The sequence below is a fragment of the Mobula birostris genome, chromosome 8, assembly GCF_030028105.1.
Source record: "Mobula birostris isolate sMobBir1 chromosome 8, sMobBir1.hap1, whole genome shotgun sequence".
NCBI classification, from domain to species: domain Eukaryota; kingdom Metazoa; phylum Chordata; class Chondrichthyes; order Myliobatiformes; family Myliobatidae; genus Mobula; species Mobula birostris.
The window spans coordinates 35,784,065-35,803,467 of NC_092377.1; the positions used below are offsets into that span (position 1 = coordinate 35,784,065).

Sequence of the window (19,403 nt, forward strand, 5' to 3'; positions counted from 1 at the left end):
CAACGGGGATCATTGTTTACCCTTTATCAGAACTCCTTTACTAACCTGACTTTTGCACCTCATACTGTAAAAGGTCCCAGGCAACAGTCATTTGTGCTGATTTTCACATATAGCCATGAGCAAAAAAAAAAAAAAATAGGATATTCTGCCTCACCGGGTTTACGGTTATTTCTCCACCATACCACCCTCCCTTCCTAAAATAAAAAGAGCTAAAAGCAGGCTAAAACAGACAAGGATTTGTAAAGCATTTGTAAAGTGAGTGGTGATGCTACGATTTGCAAAGCTGTTTGGTGATGAGAGATATTTTGAGAAGGTACAAAAAGTGGACTGGGGAAAAAATGATTTTAGAAAGAAGTTGGGTGTGTGTAAAAAAAACCAGCACGTCAGTGAACCAACCAATTATGTCAGCTTGCATGGACATCGGAAGTGGTTGTTGTTTAGAGGGTATGAATTGAGAAAGCAAATGTTGGGTTTCACAGACTAGAGCTCAGAGAGGGGAAGAAGAAAGAAACTAAAAGTTTCAGAGTTAGGGGAGAGTAGAACTGGTGTAAACCTGTAAGAAGTCTGACCTAGTGGGCAAATTTGCAATTAGGTATGATCAATGTAATTGTAATTTCTGACAGGAATTTGGTACTATTTTAGATTTCACTGTCACAAGTCAGTTTATTGGCCTTTAGTTTCAGAACAAATACGGAAGATGGACTGGTTAGTTCTGACTATATTTTGGTTTCACATTCAAGTAGCTACGTGACAGATAAACTTAATTTTTACAATTAAGTGGTTCCTGTGGTTTCTTTTTTTAAAAAAAAAATTAAAATGAGAAATCTTGAACATTCAGCTCTAATTTAATTTTTAAAGTCATAACTTCTTACATGTTCCAGCCAGACACCAAATGGAAAACTGCAAACACTATTCTGGTAAAACTTTAGAATCTCCATTCTCATTTTTACACATTGTATTCCATGTCTAGTGAAATGTAAAAGCTTGAATGATGAATTGGTACAGCAGCTGGATTGGTTACCGAACTAAACATCTAGCTTAAGGTCTTCTTCAGATTTTTCCTGAATTAAACATGGCAAAATCAATGTGATCACTCCAACACATGATTCAACATCTTACGGGTAGTGAAGAAAAACACAAAATTCATGTTATAAATTCGACAAAACCATTTTTAAAATGTGAATGCCGTATCGATACAGAAGAGGTCACATCAGGAGCACTGAACACAATTGATGGTGCTTAAATGCAATAGAGATATGAATCCCTGCCTCACCTAGTAGGACTGTACAGGTCCCTTTTTATGATGAAGGAGGTGTAGGTACAGCTGTTACACTCCTAATGTTGCAGGGGAGAGTACAAAGGGAGGTCGAGCTTGAGCAAACCAGGACGAGAGTAGTCCCTGCAGAAAGTAGAAAGTGGTGGGAGGGGAGGAGATATGACTGATGGTAGGATTGCATTGTAACTCACTGTGGCTTCTCTTACATCTCCCTCAAGAATTTCCCACACTTCTGCTCTCACCCCTCCCCATCAGCCTATCATTCGTTGACATTTTCATTAGCTGTGATCTAATCCCATCACCAAATCGTCCCCTCCCCACCCATCCCTCCCTCTCCTCAGCCACCTCCCCTGCAACAGTAGAAGGTTTAACACCTGTGCCTATCTGTCCCTCCATGTGCCTAAACAGTCCTTCCAAGCAAGGTAGAGATTGATGCACCTGTACCAACTTGTCTATTGCATTCAGTAATCATGATGTGGTCTCTTTTACAATGGAAAGGCCATATGCAGAAAAGGTAACCACCTGTGCTCCATCCACTATGACCACCTGGCACTCCCGCTTGTGAGCCAATTTCCCCAATCCATTCCCCACACTGGCCTATTGGTCCTCAGCCTCCTCACCGGGCAGTGAGAAGCCAATTGCAAACTAGGAGGAACAACGCCCCATATTCGGATTGGGTATTCCACAGCATGGCAGGAAGAAAGTAGAATCCTTCACTTTCAGGTAACCTGCTCTCCACCCACTCCATTCAATTCCCTTCCTGTCTAATCCCCACAGTTCCCACTACACAAATCACCAATAAAGCTCACGACCAACTCCTTCCCCAGCTTCCTGTCGCCCAGTTACTTTCTGCTACATACTCCATCTGTCCATCACACAAATCAAACTAATGTTGCCATCTGTCCAAAGTTCGAGTCTGTGCTTTACCCTTCTTATCAGAGCCCGTCATCTACAGCCCTTTTCAGCCTCCACCTATCACTTCTCGACCCCTCCCCCCACTCGATTCCATCTGCCAGTCACCCCTCTTCACCTGGTTCTACCAATTGCTTGCCAGCACTTTCTCTACCCCCCCCCCCCAATTTCTTCATACTGGTCATGTCCACTCTATCTTTCAGTCCTGATGAAGGATCTCAGCCCGAAATGTTGACTCTACTGTTTTCCATAGATGCTGCCAGGCCTGCTGAGTTCCTCCAGCATTTTGTGTGTGTTGCTTTGGAGTTCCTACAGCACTCTGGCAATTGTTATCCATCTTACAGCTACTTTGAGTACTCCCCACATTCACAAGAGTATGGCAATAAATTCATATACTGAGAGACTACTTATAGACATGTTTCTGAAATGATTTTTAAATAAATATCTACTTTGTAGGCTTGATCATTTACTGCCCAATATTTCATGATTCTGTCCATTGAGGAAGGAAACCAATGCATATTTTTAACAAATGAACTATCTCAAGAACCAGAGAGGTGGCTTAAAGCAGTTAATATGCTCCTTATTAGCACAGGAATGGATTTAACACTCACTGGAATCTGGTTTTAGTAGGTATGGGGTTTTTGGGCATTGAGGCATAGGACTGCACTCAAAATTGTAAAACTTTAAAAGACATTTGAGCCAGGAGGGGGCAGTACAGCAGTCTCCTTTTTCCTTTCAGTATTTTATCACAGGATTCTAGTACAACGACTGAAATTCATTCATTTTCCTTAATCAAAGATGCAACAGGCACAGGCAGCTTGCTTTAATAAACTCCTCACTCAATGTATGCTTCTGCAGCATCAATTCTGAGCCATCAAATGGTGACAATTTGGGTGAAAGTGAAATTTTATGATGCTCAAATGAGTTATGGTTGCACTGTGTTTAGGCAAGCTCTGTACGTGCTTAAATTCACGTATCAGGGTGGTTTGGCATTAGTCCAGCATATACAGAATTGAAATTTTTTTTCAGTAATTTCACCTCTCTTTGGATTTCCATTTGTGCTCAATGTATTTAACGTGTTTGAACTTAAAATTGAGAACATTGACCCAGTCAACAAAAGCTACCAAGTTTTCCTTAATAACCTGGAAATCTGATGAGGTTGTCAAAACATTAGCTTATTTCCATTGTAACATTCCATAATAACTTACATGTATGAAATCCTTTTTTTCAAAAATGTATCACTGTAATCAAAAACTTTTTGGCTCTCAGAAAACATATAGTATGAAATTAAACAATATTGACTCGGAATGTCCCTAATCTGTGCTCCGTTATTTGATAAAAATCAGGCCATTGCTGAAGGCACCATAATTGGGCTCAGTAACATCTCAACATGAATGGGAAATGTCACTAGCTGATCACTTCTGATGGCTAAACACATTTCATTCTATGAGGACATTATATATTTGAAAGGTTAGGACTACGTGATTTCCCTTTAGGATTTTCAGAACTCCATTGATACTGTATCTTCTAATAACTGCAGCTGAAAGGAATTGGGGCTCTCATCGTGTTTCCAATCTTTAGAACAGCAAAGATCAAGGATATGGACCACCATGGAGAAAGCAGTCAAGAGTCCTTTTAATGGGAAGAAATTTAACCTGGATAAACTAGAATCAAAGATTGCCAAGCAAAACTGTAACTGAACAACAGGTTTTCCCCCACGCGGCCATCACCAGCTAAGTAAGCAATAATTGCTCATCCTCAGCTGAACAGCATGGAGTGCAAGGCCATTTCAGAGGACATTCAATAATCAACCACACAGCAGCAAATCTGGGATCACTCACAGACCAGACCAGACCATGTTGGTAGACAGCAGGCAAGTTTGCAAGGGGGAATGATCAGGCAACCATCAAGCCAAAGCTCTGCAGATGACCAAAGAGCAAATATTAAATTTTAAATTTGACCATAATAGATGAGAGATTAATAACAAAGGCAAAAACCATTCTAATGATTAGAAACTATAGAATGAGAAAACAAAAAGGGTACTTGTGGCAAACATAAAAAGGGTGAACAAAAATCCCTTGCAAGCTATTTAACAACCAATGGGTAGCAAGAGGCAAGATGGAACTGATTATAGACCAAAGAAAATATCTAATTGTTAAGGCAGAGTATTGGCCACTGTGAATAAACACCTTAAACTCATCTTTCCCAAATAATCTGCTGGACTCTCAAGGTGAAGGGGCACGTAGTTAGATACTGAAGAGAGTTACAGTAATAAAAGCTAACTGCATTTAAAGTGAATACATCATTTGTGTTTAAGTAGGCTTTTAGCTTTCCAAGGGAAAGCAGGCTAGGAAAAAGCAGTATTGGCCATAATGTTCTGAATATCAAGAGATGTAGGTGTTATGCTTGGGGATTAGAAATTACAAGTGTTACACTAATGTTCAGAAAGCAGAGACAGACCCAGTACCTCCAGGCTAATCAATTTAACTGAGATCACAGGGTTTTCAGAAATGATAATCAGGGAGAAACTCAGCAGTCACCTGGATAAAAGAGTATTATTAAGGAAAACCTGAATGGATCCATTAAAGGAAAATCACATTTTGTCAACTTGACAGAAGTTTTAGTTATTACAGCAAAGCGACCTCTGGGGAAATACAATTGATGTTGTGTATACCAGTTTCCACAAAGGGCATCTGAGAGGGTGCTCACAATAGACACTGAAGGCCATGAAATTTCTTAGAGAAAATTGACTAAATGGTAGCACCAATGTATGGTAGGAAGTGGTCAGTGGTACCCTTGGCCACCCCAAAAGGTCACTGGAAGGGCTAGTTATTAATGACTTGGACTTGGGTGCACAGGGCACACAATTTCCAAATTCTGCACACAATTGTAATATTAAAAAAATATAGTTAACTGCAACAGGAAAAATGTAGTTGCTAGGGGATTGAAGCAGGCTAGTGGAATATGCAAATGAAGTTTAATGCAGAAATTTTATGACATTTTCAAAAGAAGAATGAGGCTAACAAATTAGAAGGCTCAATTCTAAATTGCCAAAAGGGGGAAAAGAACCTAAAGGACCATAATATTTTCTTAAAAGAGCAAGAAGTTAGTGCAGAAAGCAGTCCTGAGGGTGGAGTGGTAGGAGGGGTCAGTATTATTGGAAGCAGCTTCAGTCAAGAATTTTGGAAAATTTTTAAAAATACAAAGCCATGAAGTCCATGAGATTAACTAAATAGCTTTTGACTAGAGTGTGCACAAACCTGGTGGACTGATTAACCTCTTTTTATGCTGTAATCTGCGATTCTGCAATACTCTGAAGCTGCAGGTGCTCTGAGTTAGACCTCAGCTTGAGTCACCACTTTCAGTTCAGCATGGAAGTAAACTCTGTAAGATGCAAAACTAAAACATGTGTGAAATGAGCTATCTTAATATGATGCACACATCCTCCGTCATCATCCTGGCTATCCCTCAAGGTCAAGGATGATGGTCTTCGTTCTGATCTATTTATGGGCTCTCAAGTGGATTATGAGTCCAATCTTGGCTCTGAAAGTTCTTTCGCATTCAGGACAGGTAGTTCCAGATGGCAGATCGGGCTTTGGTTGTTGCTGCTTCTCTTTCCATTTTCTTCTAATTCTGCACATCTGTTGGCTTCGAAAGTTGCTGTTCCTTCTTGGATGATGGCTTGCCAGTTTCCCGTCCTTGACATTGGTTTCCCAATTGTTGATGTTACGTTTCTTTTGATGTTGGCTTTTAAGACTTCTTTGAATCTCTTCTGTTGTCCGCCTCTTTTACATTTGCCTTCTTTAAGCTGGAAGTAGAAGATTTGTTTTGCCAGACGTTCGTCTTTCATCCGAACAACATGACTGCTCCATCTTAGTTGGTTCTTGACGATGTGGGCTTCAATGCTTGTTGTTTTTGCTTCATTTAGCTCGCTGACATTGGTTCTTCTATCTTCCCAGCTGATATTTAAGATGTTTTGAAGACAGTGTTGATGGAACTTTACAAGTGCCTTCAGATGTCGTCGGTATGTTGTCCAGGTTTCTGATGCATACAGGAGCGTTGGGATTACCACTGCTTTGTATACTAACATTTTGGTGTCTGTTCCGATATCACGATCATGAAAGACTCTTGTTTGGAGACGTCCAAAAGCTGTTCCAGCGCATTTAAGACGATGTTGGATCTTGTCATTAAGGTCAACATTGGAGGAGAGGTGATTTCCAAGATACAGAAAGTCATCCTGAAACAGTGTTTTCCTAAAAAGTTTACTTCTAACATAGTCAAGAATATTTTCATCTTCAAGAATATTGCTTTTGTTGTTGAAGTGTACACAAGCAAAAGACATTTGTTAGAAAGATGAAGTTTTTAAAGAATCCCAGAAGTATTTAAATGTTAGACATCATCTATGAAGAGTTACATTGCATCAGAACAAAAATAAGTCAGAGGAGCCTACCAAGTGCAACAACAGTGGGACATGCACAACACACTGGAGGAACTCAGCAGGTCAGGCAGCATCCGTGGAAACCAACGGTCAACGTTTCGGGCCGAGACCCTTCGTCAGGACTGAAGAGGGAGGGGGCAGGGGCCCTATAAAGAAGGTAGGGGGAGAGAGAAAGGAGAAGGCTTGTAAGTGCCAGGTCAAAAACCAGTAAGGGGAAAGATAAATGGGTGGAGGGAGGGGAAGCAGGGAGGGGATAGGCAGGAAAGGTGAAGAAGGAATAAGGGAAAGCACAATGGGTAGTAGAAGGAGGCGGGACCATGAGGGAGGTAGTAGGCAGCTGGAGGAGGGGGCAGAGTGAAACTGGGATGGGGGAAGAGGGGGGGGGAATTACCAGAAGTTGGAGAATTCAATGTTCATACCAAGGGGCTGCAGACTACCCAGATGGTATATGAGGTGTTGCTCCTCCAACTTGAGTTTGGCCTCATCATGGCAGTAGTGGAGGCCATGTATGGACATAAACGAATGGGAATGTGAAGCAGAGTTGAAGTGGGTGGCAACCGGGAGATCCTGTCTGTTGTGGTGGACGGAGCGGAGGTGCTTGACGAAGTGGCCCCCTAATCTGCGTTGTGTCTCACCGATGTACAGGAGGCTGCACCGGGATAGCGCAGTGACACCAGCAGTGGGACAGTCTGAAGCGTTGCAAAATTAATAATTTATAAAGCTGCAGTTCCTTGAGTTTGCAGAGAGATTTACTGAAGTACTGCAGTTCAGAGTGAGAGCAACATAGCTAAAAACTCACAGACAATCCAGAAGCTCAAAGTCACAGAAATGCTTCGAACAGAGGTGAAATGAACAGTGATCACTGAATATGCATTTGGTCACCCCAATGTAAATGAGATTGCATTGGGACAGTGAATATGGTACGCCGCAGTGAAAGTATCAATGATATACAATTTAAATGTGAGCAAACAACACAGGAGAATGGATGAGGCTGCACTGTGTGAACTGAAACCATCATGATAAAATCAATGCTCATATGTTTAATTCACTAGTAAAGAAGTAGTTTACCCATGAAAAAAAGACTGATATAGCAGTCAAATGAAAAGCTAATGATTTATCTGTCATTACTCTTTCAGGTAAATGCCTGATATTTTAAATAATGGAACAAATTTTGCATTTTCCTCACATCAGAATTGTCACTCTATTACTACTATTATTTGGTAGTGGTGCAGGCATCCTGACAGCAATGTCAAGTTATCTTGTGTCTTTCTATATTCATGTAAAACAAAGTTTCCAATTTTACAGTACTCTGTAATCTGAGATGGTAGAGATTACTTATCGGCATATGCATTTTATAGGGTGTACAAATGATAAGAAATACTCTATGATGCCTGTTATTCCCTTTAAGGGCACATTATATGCACTGTGTACACTGTCTCAGAGGTAAAAGACACAAACCCCTGTCAGGTAACCTACTAATCATACCTCATATTTGATGTAAGCACAAGTCTGAAATCCAAAGGGCAAATTGAAGCATCAAATTCAATTCTTGCAGATTAATTGTGCAGCTATTCAAATTGAACCAGAGTTACTAATTGGGTTAATAGCAATTAGCTTGATTTTATCAAGTTCATCTCTTATCATGTCTTCAATTTTGTGTATAGTAAAGGTAAGGAAGTAGCTTACCACTTCCAAATGTCACCATGCAGTTCAGTAAATCATCACTCTGTTAAACACAGTGATATACATTATGCTGCATGTACTTCAGCTTTACTTAAAAAGATTACAGATAAGGGGGCGATTCAGCCCATCATCCCAGCTGTCCGTGTGATATGCAAGCCAGGGCAGAATGATATGGAGAGCAAGTTGTTTCTCATGTAGCAGGCTCCCTCTCTCCACACAGCTAAAGAATCCAACAGAAACAACTTGCTTTCCATGTCAGGCCAGAGACCAATACAGTTTAGCATCAGCAGCATCACAGGGGTTGCCAGACAGAATGGAAGGCCAGGAGCTGGACGGTTGTCAGTGACTATCTGAGATGCACTTAGTTGGGAGTATTTAATAGATAGTGGGAGCCTATCTCTACAACCACGCCTGGCTATAACAACCTTAAGGAACCTCTTGGAATTTACATTAATAGAAAACCATGACAAATTAAATACAGAGGCATGAAAGTCAAAACAATGTTCGAACTTGCTTCAATTGGGAAAAAATATAAACTGCTCCCATTCTTGCATGTCTTTTTAAAAACAGAGGGGATGCCCAACTAATAACCAGTTTAGCCACACCATTCTACTTTCAGTCAGTAGCACAATGATGGACACATCAAACAGCTCTCTTGCACCACATACTCACATAAAAACTGCTCATCGATGCTTATTTTGATTTTCTCTGGGATCAATTACCTTGAGGGCACATCATAGCCTGTGTTCAAGCATGTCCAAAGTTGATTTTCCCTTGTTATCAAGACATTTTTTGGCCAATTAATTGGTTAAGAAGCTCAAATTCAATACAAAGCAGCAGAATTAATTGAAATCCCATCTTCTCTCAAATCCTAATTTCCATCACCATTAACACTCTGGTTGTGGTGTGTGCCATTTACAAAATACTCTGCATTGAGGAATTATAGAACATAGAATAGTACAGCACATTACAGGCCCTTCGGCCCACAAAGTTGTGCCGACCCTCAAACCCTGCCTCCCATATAAGCCCCCACCTTAAATTCCTCCATATACCTGTCTAGTAGTCTCTTAAACTTCACGAGTGTATCTGCCTCCACCACTGACTCAGGCGGTGCATTCCACGCACCAACCACTCTCTGAGTAAAATACCTTCCCCTAATATCCCCCTTGAACTTCTCACCCCTTCCCTTAAAGCCATGTCCTCTTGTATTGAGCAGTGGTGCCCTGGGGAAGAGGCGCTGGCTATCCACTCTATCTATTCCTCTTATTATCTTGTACACCTCTATCATGTCTGCTCTCATCCTCCTTCTCTCCAGACAGTAAAGCCCTTAGCTCCCTTAATCTCTCATCATAATGCATACTCCCTAAACCAGGCAGCATCCTGGTAAATCTCCTCTGTACCCTTTCCAATGCTTCTGCATCCTTCCTATAGTGAGGCGACCAGAACTGGACACAGTACTCCAAGTGTGGCCTAACCAGAGTTTTATAGAGCTGCATCATTACATCGCGACTCTTAAACTCTATCCTTCAACTTATGAATTATGAAAAATACATGATCTTTTCGACAGTGTGCTTAGAAAGTTAGATTTAGTGATATGACTTTAAACTCCTGTTAAACCACGCATGGGAAAGCAAGCATGCGTCATCAGCTCACATTTTCAACACATGGTCCAGATTACTTCAGCTATTGAGCCTCATTATAGTGAGATTAATGAGCTGACCTCCTAATTACAAGCAGAGCAAGTCATCTTGTCGACATAAAATGGTTTTGTGCTGGCAATAATTTGCATCTTAAATTGAAGTTAGCTCGTCAGCTTAAAATTATATTGCACAGTTGAAATACATTTTAAGAAATGACTGAATTAAAGAGCTGCCACTGATCTTTCATGTGCATTTATTTATGTCTTGGTAGAGAAAACTATGAGAATGCAAGAGTATCTTATCCTCAGCATTACAAACATGACCCCAAAGCAACCATATTACAGGTCAAGAGACATCAAAGCCTCAACTTGTCTGATCAGTGCAACCTAATACACGAAGAACAGCACTTATTCAAGGCAGGGAAACAGAAAACTGATCAAGGTCTTTTCCCTCAGCAACAAGATACTGGAGGAACAGCATTGGTGGAAAGATATGGACAGCCAATATTTCATGACAAAACATCGACTGCCTGTCCCAATGAAGGGAGTCTTCCCAAATCTGTGACCATCCATTTCCCTCCACAGATGCTGCTTGATCTACTGAGCTCCTCCAGCATTTTGTTGCTCCAGATTCCAGTATCTGCATTCTATTGTCTCTCCACTTTCTGTGGACTTCATGAAATTAGCCATGAAAACTAGTGGCATAAGGTAATTATATTGTGTAGAATACTGTGCCAACACACTACAGTGAGTGCAAAGGAATCTACAACCAGCTTCTGGGGTTTACATCAAATAGCATCTTGGCTCTATAGTCAACCATGATATATATAGCATTCTTCAGGGATGCTGTGCCATGTGCTCAAACAAAAGACTGTTTACAAGTCTCACCAGGCCCCACCACCTTCCCCAATACTAGCATGTCAAGACTTGTAAAATCCCAGCAGCAGTACAGAACCTAGGACAAGTCTAGCAGCAAATCTAAAGTCAGCACTATCCTGCAGAAATATAGCTTCCCAAAAATCAATATAAAGGTGCCTTTGCCTGCAAACTCGTATCAAGGTACTGGCGCTTTGAAACAGTTGAAGTAAGCTCTCAGATCCATGATGAAAAGATTGGTGATTTAAGTTATTAGGGCTTGAAAATTGACTCTTTGAATTAACAAACTGAGAATTATGGGAATTTTTACATGAGTCAAGGACAACATAGATCATCTACGTTAATATTACAGGTCAGCATCGAGATGTCCGGTGGCCTACTCTTGCTCTTATATTTTTGTGTTCTTATTTACCACTTACAAATTATTTTTTGGAAATTTGAAAAGAAAATTGGTTGCAAAACACTGCCCAGGGTAATTTTGGTAGTGATATAGACTAATACATTGGGGAGAAAAGAATGAATCCTCACAAACACAGGACATTCTGCACATGCTGAAAATTCAAAGCAACACATAAAATGCTTGAAGAATTCAGCAGGCTAGGCTGCACCAATGGAAAAGAGCAAACAGTCGACACTTCAGGCAAAGACCCCTCATCAGTCCCTGTTTACTCTTTTCCATGAATTCTCAAAATATCATTCGAATATCAGTTAAGTGATTATGGCAATAAAGCACAAAAGGTGAGTAATGAGATTGTATTCATGAACCATTTGAAAATCTGATGTCTTACTCTATTCTTAAAACATAGAGAGGGGGCCTTCTGCCTCCTGGACCACCTCCCATGGGCAGTAACACAGTCACCCAGATGATGAGTGACTTTAATGATGGATGCCACCTTCTTGAGGCACTGCCCCTTACAGGTGTCCTTGATGGTAGGGAGGTGTGACCATGATGTAACTCACCGATTCTACAACCCTCTGCAGTCTTTTGGGATCCTGTGCGTTAGAGGCTCCCTACCAGGCTGTAATGCAACTAGTACTCCATATGTAGAAAGTTGCAAATCAAATCTTTGCGAACTCCTCATGAGGTAAAGCTGCTGGCTTGCCTTCAGGATTCCATCAATGTGTTGGGCCCAAGAATTTGAAGCTGCTCACTCTTTCTACTTCTGACTCCTCAACGAGGACTGGTGCCTGTTCCCCCAACTTCCCCTTCCCGGTCCAAAATCTATTCCTGCAGAAGCTGAGTGTAAGGTTTTGTTGTGACACCATGAAAGCAGCTGCTCCACTGTATCTCAGTCCTGTATGTCTCATTGCCATCTGAGATTCCCAACAGTAGTGTCATCTGCAAATTTACATATGTCATTTGAGCTGTGCCTAGCCAACCAATCGTGAGTGAGGAGTGAAAGTAGAGCAGTGGGCTAAGCACACGTCTTTGAGGTGTACCAGGGTTGCTTATCAGTGAGGAGATGATTAATCTGTTTTCTGGGCATATTCAAGACTTCATATGATGCCTGTCTGAGATACTTCATGGTACGGAAGCACATCAGAAGATATAGGGTATGTACAATCCTTACCATATGTAAAAATGAACTTCTGAATTACCCAAAATAAAGTCTGATGCATAATTGGAGTGTTGTGGTTTACCAAAACAAACCAGTAGTGATTCTTACATTAGGAGCCAAATATCAGTACATTCAACTCACTGGTTGGGTTTTATTGGTAACCCACAAAGTTCTTGTGTCACCTGTGCACAATTGAACTATATTCAAAGTTTAAACTCCTCATCAATTTTGTACAAGTGAACAGGTGTACATGCCGGAAAGAATAAAGTACAACTTACCTATAGCAGGTGGGAGGGAGTGGAAGCAGAAATTTATCAGAAAATTGGTGTAGTGAGGAGGAGGAGGGCACAGTCAGAAAACAGATATGCAAGCAGGGCAGATTACAGAAATTGAAGATTAGAATAACTAAAATGAGAGGAAGAATGTAATAGAATTATTCAAGATCATTGCAGCAGCAATGTTGACAGAGCAAGTAAAGGGAATGGAGCAGAAATGCAGCAAACATGCAAAAGACAATTTGCTTTTAATTTTCAGTGGCAATTTCCAGATATGGCATTGCCAAATACGTTCAAACTGTGCACACAAAGATCCAGATGATAAATATAATATTGAGCCATAAATTGGAAAAAGACTGGCCCCGTTGCCAGACAACATCCCAGTCAGCTAGATGTTCCTGCACTACTGTCCTTCCAGACCTACATCTTTGACCACTAGTCTATCGGCAGTGATCAGTATTACAGAAGGACTTGATGGATAAAGTGGGGTTGTTTCCTGAGCAAACTTTCCAGGCCATCTGGCAAAATGCCTCAATGCCAGATTTCACCAACAGGTACCAAGACCTTGCCTGGCTGGTGGTGAGAGGGGACTTTCCAGTCAGATCCTTTTTGCATGCGCAGAACATCATGCCACGCACACTGCCCCAGAGATGACTGTAGCTGGTACAAGATTGTTGATCACCTCTTTGCAGACAGCGGGTTTGTGAAAAGGATCTGGAGAAAGATGCAAGGGCCTGTGTCATGCTGTGTGTCAGAGGACTCAGATTCATTTATTTATCACATGTACAGTGAAATGTGTCACTTGCGTTGACAACCAACACAACCTAAGGGTGTGCTGGGGAAGGCCACAAGTGTTGCCACACATTCCATTGACCAGAGATGACTTCCTAATCTACAGGCTGTTCCACACACAGACAGACACCATCATGATTATCAACTTGGTTAAAGACACCCTTCCCTTGCCATTCAAATGTCTGTCAATCTCTGCTTTCAATGCATTAATGATTCTACATCTATAGCTGAGTAGACAACTCCAATGAGGTAGGACACAAATAAAACATTCTCCTCAGCTCCACTTTGAATGGTTAGCTCCTTATTCTGAACCTACACTGCTTAGTTCTAGACAACTCCAGTAAGAGAAATGCGCTCTCTACATCTATTCTGTTTTTCCTCTTAGATTCATATGTTTTGTCAAGATCAGCTCCCATTCATCCTTCTAAATCTCAGTGGGCACAACCTTTCTTTCTACATCAACACCCTCCACCCTAAGAAAAAAAAAATCAACCCAGAGCAGGAACTCCGAACAGCCTCCAATAGAATGACATGTTTTCTTAATTATCAAGGCCAAAATTGTACGCAGTACTCCAGGTACACTGCTCTCTAAAGTTGTACCGAGACTTCTATACTTTTATACTCCTTACCCCTTGCAGTAAAGAGTATTCCAATCCCAATTGATTTCCTAAATCTGCGCCAATCCTTTGTGTTTAGTGTACTAGGTCTCCCAGATCCCTTTGTACTTCAACAATACTCACACTCTATATGAGCAATGGAGTGATTGCTCAGATGACAGCAAATAGATACAGGGATTAGCTCATAAAAGGGTTGAGAACAAGTTGTTCTACTTGTGAACAGTTTCATCAAGATTGCTGTGATCTTTTGTTAAAGGTATTTTGTACAGAATAAGGAATTCTGATTTGTTGAGGTTAAAAAAAGTCTCTAGTCAGGATGTCTACACAGCTGGAAATAATTAGTTTAAATGTTAAGGGCTGGGGAGATTCCAGTTCTCTAACTTCCTAGCTAGCTTCATATCATGAACAAACACAACTACATTTACACAAGTCCCTTTATTCAAGTCATTAATAAGTATTTTCCTCCTGCGCTTTAATGAACCTAGAGTAAGTTTGCTTATTTCAGAGAGGTGTGGAAATAATGTAGGGGAGACATGGCATTTCTCATCCCACAATACTGTACTATTATGGCACTGATTTGTTTCAAAACCTGTTGATAAAGAAAATAAAAATTGTGCCCACAGAATTTCTGTAATAGAGCTCCATTCCAATATTCATTCCCTACATTAAAGTTCAAAATTTTGTTTTAGGAAGTTCAAAGTGTGGATCTGTTCAATCAACAGCAACCCATTTGCAGGAAACAAATGGAATCCTTGGAAAAAAAACATTCCCGCAATGTCCATAGATGTTCAGGCATTCACATCCAAAATATAATTGAACACAACAGTTAAACACAAGCATTATAAACCAAATGAAGCACTTTAATAAAATCTGATGCCTTGTGACAAAAAATACCAATTTTCTATGCGATTTTGTCACTTGAATACTATTGCTAACCAATTTTTAAATAAAATAACAGGCTAAGCCAACAGCAGACAACAACTATTAATTTGCATGCTGATTTCATAAAACAGCTGATTTCACTCTCAAGGGAAAAGTCAGCTTCCTAAAAAAATGAACTTGAAGCATTTCATTATTATTGAAAATGTTTTAAAATATGCACTTCTAGCTGCCAAAGATTGAAAGCTGGTCCTTGAAATAATTGCTATTTTGCCATTAAAAGAAACAAACAGGACAATTTGAATGACATGTCCACATTTTTTCATCATCTAACAATAACAATTCAAAGTGTTCCACCAGAAAATAAAGTGAAAACTAAGCAGGATAAAAAGAAAAAAAAAAGGAACCAGACCAAATCAGTCATAACTTAAGGGGACACTTTGGATTTGTCTCTGAGAAAAGTTGGGATGGGAACACAAAAATTTGTAGGAAATGAGTTCCATTTACAAAAGGAAACCTGGTATTGCAACAGTAGATAGTGCAAACTATAATGTAGAAAATATATTCAGTAAGATGAAATAAGGAATTTGAAAAAAAGTTTTTTCATTCATTGGGCTCAAAACAATGGACTTGACAAGAAGTTATTCCTGGTAGTCCATGTGTTTAGACTGGAACTTATGGAATACCTGGGGACATTGGAGTAAGCTGTAGACTCTCAGAGTGATGAATGATGAAGATTTGAGCTGGATGATAAAGACAGAAGTGTAAACCAATATATTAGCACTGCATAAATACATATATTCCTGGAAAAAAATCAAAATACAAAGGGAGGTTAACCAAGACACTAAAATTTGCCAATCCAGATTTATTCAAAAGAAAACAGAGGTGCAATGGTTGGCAAATGTTTACAAGCACTGATTGATGAAAATAAGTTTAGAAATTAAACTGATAGAGATTTAGGTCATAACATCAGATATACTGTTGAAGAATGTACATCTGGCCTGAAAATTAATACTTAAATTTTTAAAAACTTCATCCTGATGAACACAGAATTTTTTTTGTGATCTGTAGTAACTATTCCACAAAACAACAATTATCACATCATCTGCATCAGTGATAATTAATCTGATTCTAAAATAGTTTCTGCATTTACCTAACTTTACCAGGGAATAGTATACAAAATACACAAGCGAGTCTGCAGGTGCTGGAAATCTCGATCAACACACGCAAGATATTGGAGGAACTCAGCAGGTCAGCGAGCATCTATTAAAGTGAATAAACAGTCTCTGTTGAGGGCCAAGATCCTTCATCACGACTGGAAAGGAAAGGGAAAGGTGCCAGAATTTTTAAAAAATGGGTAGAGGGAAAGGAGGACAAGCTATCAGGTGATAGGTGAAGCCAGGTGGGCGCAAAAAGGGCTGAAGAAGGGAGAACAGGCTACCAATAAGGGCAGAATCCTGCTACTGAGGCAATAAAAACGTTTTGGATTTTCTTGTAAGTTAAGACAGCAATTTCAAAGCTAAGTATTCTAAAAGAGATAAAAATATAACAATGGAAGAATATTTGAATGAAATAAAGAGTGGGTGCAATTTTATTATAAGAACATTATAATGGTCTTGAATAGAGTTTGTACTCCATAATAAAAGCTAGCTTAATAAGCTCAACATAGTGAAAATAGGGATAAGGGTTTGCAGAAATATTGATGATATGATCTTGAATAATTCTTGGCGCTACAATACTGTGGCTCCAAGTAGCTATTTGCATGCGACAGTGGCCACACCCCGATACCACGCTTCGCCAGGCCCGCTGAAGCACCAGGTAGCCGGCGGCCTCGTACCCTGGTGAGAAGGGGACAGCATGCCTGTCCCAGCATGTGAAGTATGCTCCGGCAGATTGAGCGGATGAGATCTACAGCATGATCCAACAGCTAGGAAGGCGTTCTGCAACGCTCCATGGAGAGCGAAGAGCATATCAAAGCACAGAATACCCCATGGTCATCCACCGTAACTAAGGAAGACCCCAGTTTGGACCCGGAGTTGAGAGAGTGGAAACTACCCCAGTGCATCGACTTTCCACTTTTAAAAACTCTCCCACACAAGATTTCTGTCATCGCTAGGCACGATGGAAAACCACCAATCCTAGAGAGGGACGTTTGTGGTGCAGTTTGGAAGACAGCAATTAATACCGAAGAGGCACAAAAAGAGCACAATATAAGGTCTTTACTGAAAGAGAAATGTTTACAGGTATATCTGTCCCGTGGCATTTTAGAAGGCAAGTGAGCAAGTTGGTTAATAGCTTTCTCATTATGTTCGAGTCTGTTGACTCAAGCATTTGAGATGGTGTTGATATCTGGATTTAGAATTAGAATGTTAGAGATATTATGCATTGTTATTAATTAGATCAAAGGTGCTCTTATAGATGCTGGTTCAAGTCCATAGCAATGGTAAGTTGCAATAGAACTTGAGGGGTATTTAGATAGGTAAACAAGATCTTCAAAGGGCAGAAGATGATAATGTGGAAGGACTTGAGGTAAGCAACATGATAGATTCCCTAGCAAAAAAAAATGGGGTAGATGGGCAAGTCTTTTCAAGGCTAAAATATAATATTTTAGTTCAGAGAATAATAACATTTATAAAGGACTTTTATAAAATTACAAGTCTCCTCAAAATACATGCAGACTCAATAATATGCTTCTGGCACCGACATATCCTTGAAATAAATATGGAACTTTGATTTTCAAAATGCTCCACACTGAGTATTCAAATTACTTTTCAGGACCTCAAGATATCCAAATACTCTTCATAACTGGTGAAGATCTTCTGAAATATATTCACTTGGATAAGGTGTGCGTCTTAAAACAAAACCATTCTCAAGTTCAAGCAATTGTATTAATAACGAGTAAACATACATGTAGCCGGAATAAATTCAGAGCTAGCTTACCTATGAGATCTAGCACAAGGCGTTTCAGGAGGAAGGTGCATTCTTCCCCGGCTGCCGCCCATTGCCATGGAGAACAATTGGCGTTGCATCGCGGCCGCGTGCAGCCACTTATTGAGGGCGGCATCGCCTTGTCGGGAGCAAGGCAACTAGTGGGAGACTCCGTTCGCTGTATCTGCCTTCTCATTCTCCTCTCGGACTGCCGCGCACGCTGCTGTCGGCGCAGACTGAATCATCGCGTCTACGTGCGGTTTCGGAGTCGTGCCTTTTTGGTGGCTTGTAATTCATTCGCGAGTACGTGAGCGAATGCAGCTTCCTCGCTGCACGAACGGCTGAATAATTGTTCGCTTTGTATGTTCTCAACCGCAGGTCTAAATAGATCTTTTTGTGTGGGGATGTATTGGCCTGCGCGTGTGACCTGGTGCATGTTACAACAACCACTTTGTGGAAACAAGCCCTATTTTTAAGCATAAAGCTTTTCCTTTGCCTCCTTCAGGAGGTATATCGGTAAATTCTTCAATGGTTGGCTACAGAAATAGATGAAACTTCCATCTTGTGAAGTACAGAATACTGGTGTTTAGGAATGACTGTGATTACAGTGTTGCAGGTCAGTCAGATATGTTAAAACTGGTTCTAATCTCATCCGGATAGGACTTGCATTCTGCATATGATTTATTAGCATAAATTTTCACCACGGCAGAATTGCCCATCAAGGTTTGTTCTAACATATCTTGCTACTCTCAAAATCTACAGGTGTGAATGGTTCTGAACTTCCATACTTGCTATCTGACTTGTGGTCAAAATTCCGCACTACGCTCTCTAACATTTGCTCCGAGTGGGAAGTTGACCAGACGATCTAAACGAACCCCATATGCTTTTTTAAAAAATGGACTTGAAAGATGGACAGTGAGTGCGTTCTACATTCATCCCATATTGGGGTTAAAACTTTAAAAAAGCTATTTTAATTTGTGCTTTTCTCAACTAAAATCCAATCGGTGAAACTTTGACACTTTAATTATCATTAATCATTATCTATGTTAACAATTAGAGTACCCCCTAATTAGCTGCGTTAATACCAAAGACGTAAAACTACAGGTTAGAGCTGCCTGTAACAATATCTTATAAATTCTAAAATTTTAAATAGTAAAATCTTAAACTGTTTTAACTGAACATTTAGTAGAAACAAATGCTGCTGATTTATGGATTCCCTGCAATTACTAAAAACATTTCCTATAAATCACATTTTGGCTTCTTGTGATGGTATTAATTTCTACCACATGACTAAACAACTTTTTCAGAGTCACACCTGTCTTTTAAGAGTATTACATCTTGTATTTTCAAATTCTTTTTGTGACAATTTTCTCCTTTTATTTGGATATTTTAATGGAATTTGGCCATCATAATCTGATCACCCTTTAATAAGGCATAAATTATCTTATAATTGCACACTACATTATAGTTCTCCCACAAATTACAAAATAAATTATGTTCATTTTTTGCTATTTCTTTACAAACTGATA

At 40.1% G+C, this 19,403-nt stretch overlaps 1 long non-coding RNA gene across 7 annotated transcripts in view; it reads right to left on the bottom strand.

The window, feature by feature from the left end:
• LOC140201232 (uncharacterized) overlaps positions 1–18,093 on the bottom strand; it is a 140,905-nt gene extending 122,812 nt beyond the window's left edge. For all 7 annotated transcript variants that reach the window (XR_011886797.1, XR_011886799.1, XR_011886798.1 and 4 more), the window contains exon 1: positions 17,887–18,093. This is a non-coding gene — a long non-coding RNA (uncharacterized lncRNA). The remainder of the gene's footprint in view (positions 1–17,886) is intronic.
• Positions 18,094–19,403: the final 1,310 nt, after the last annotated feature.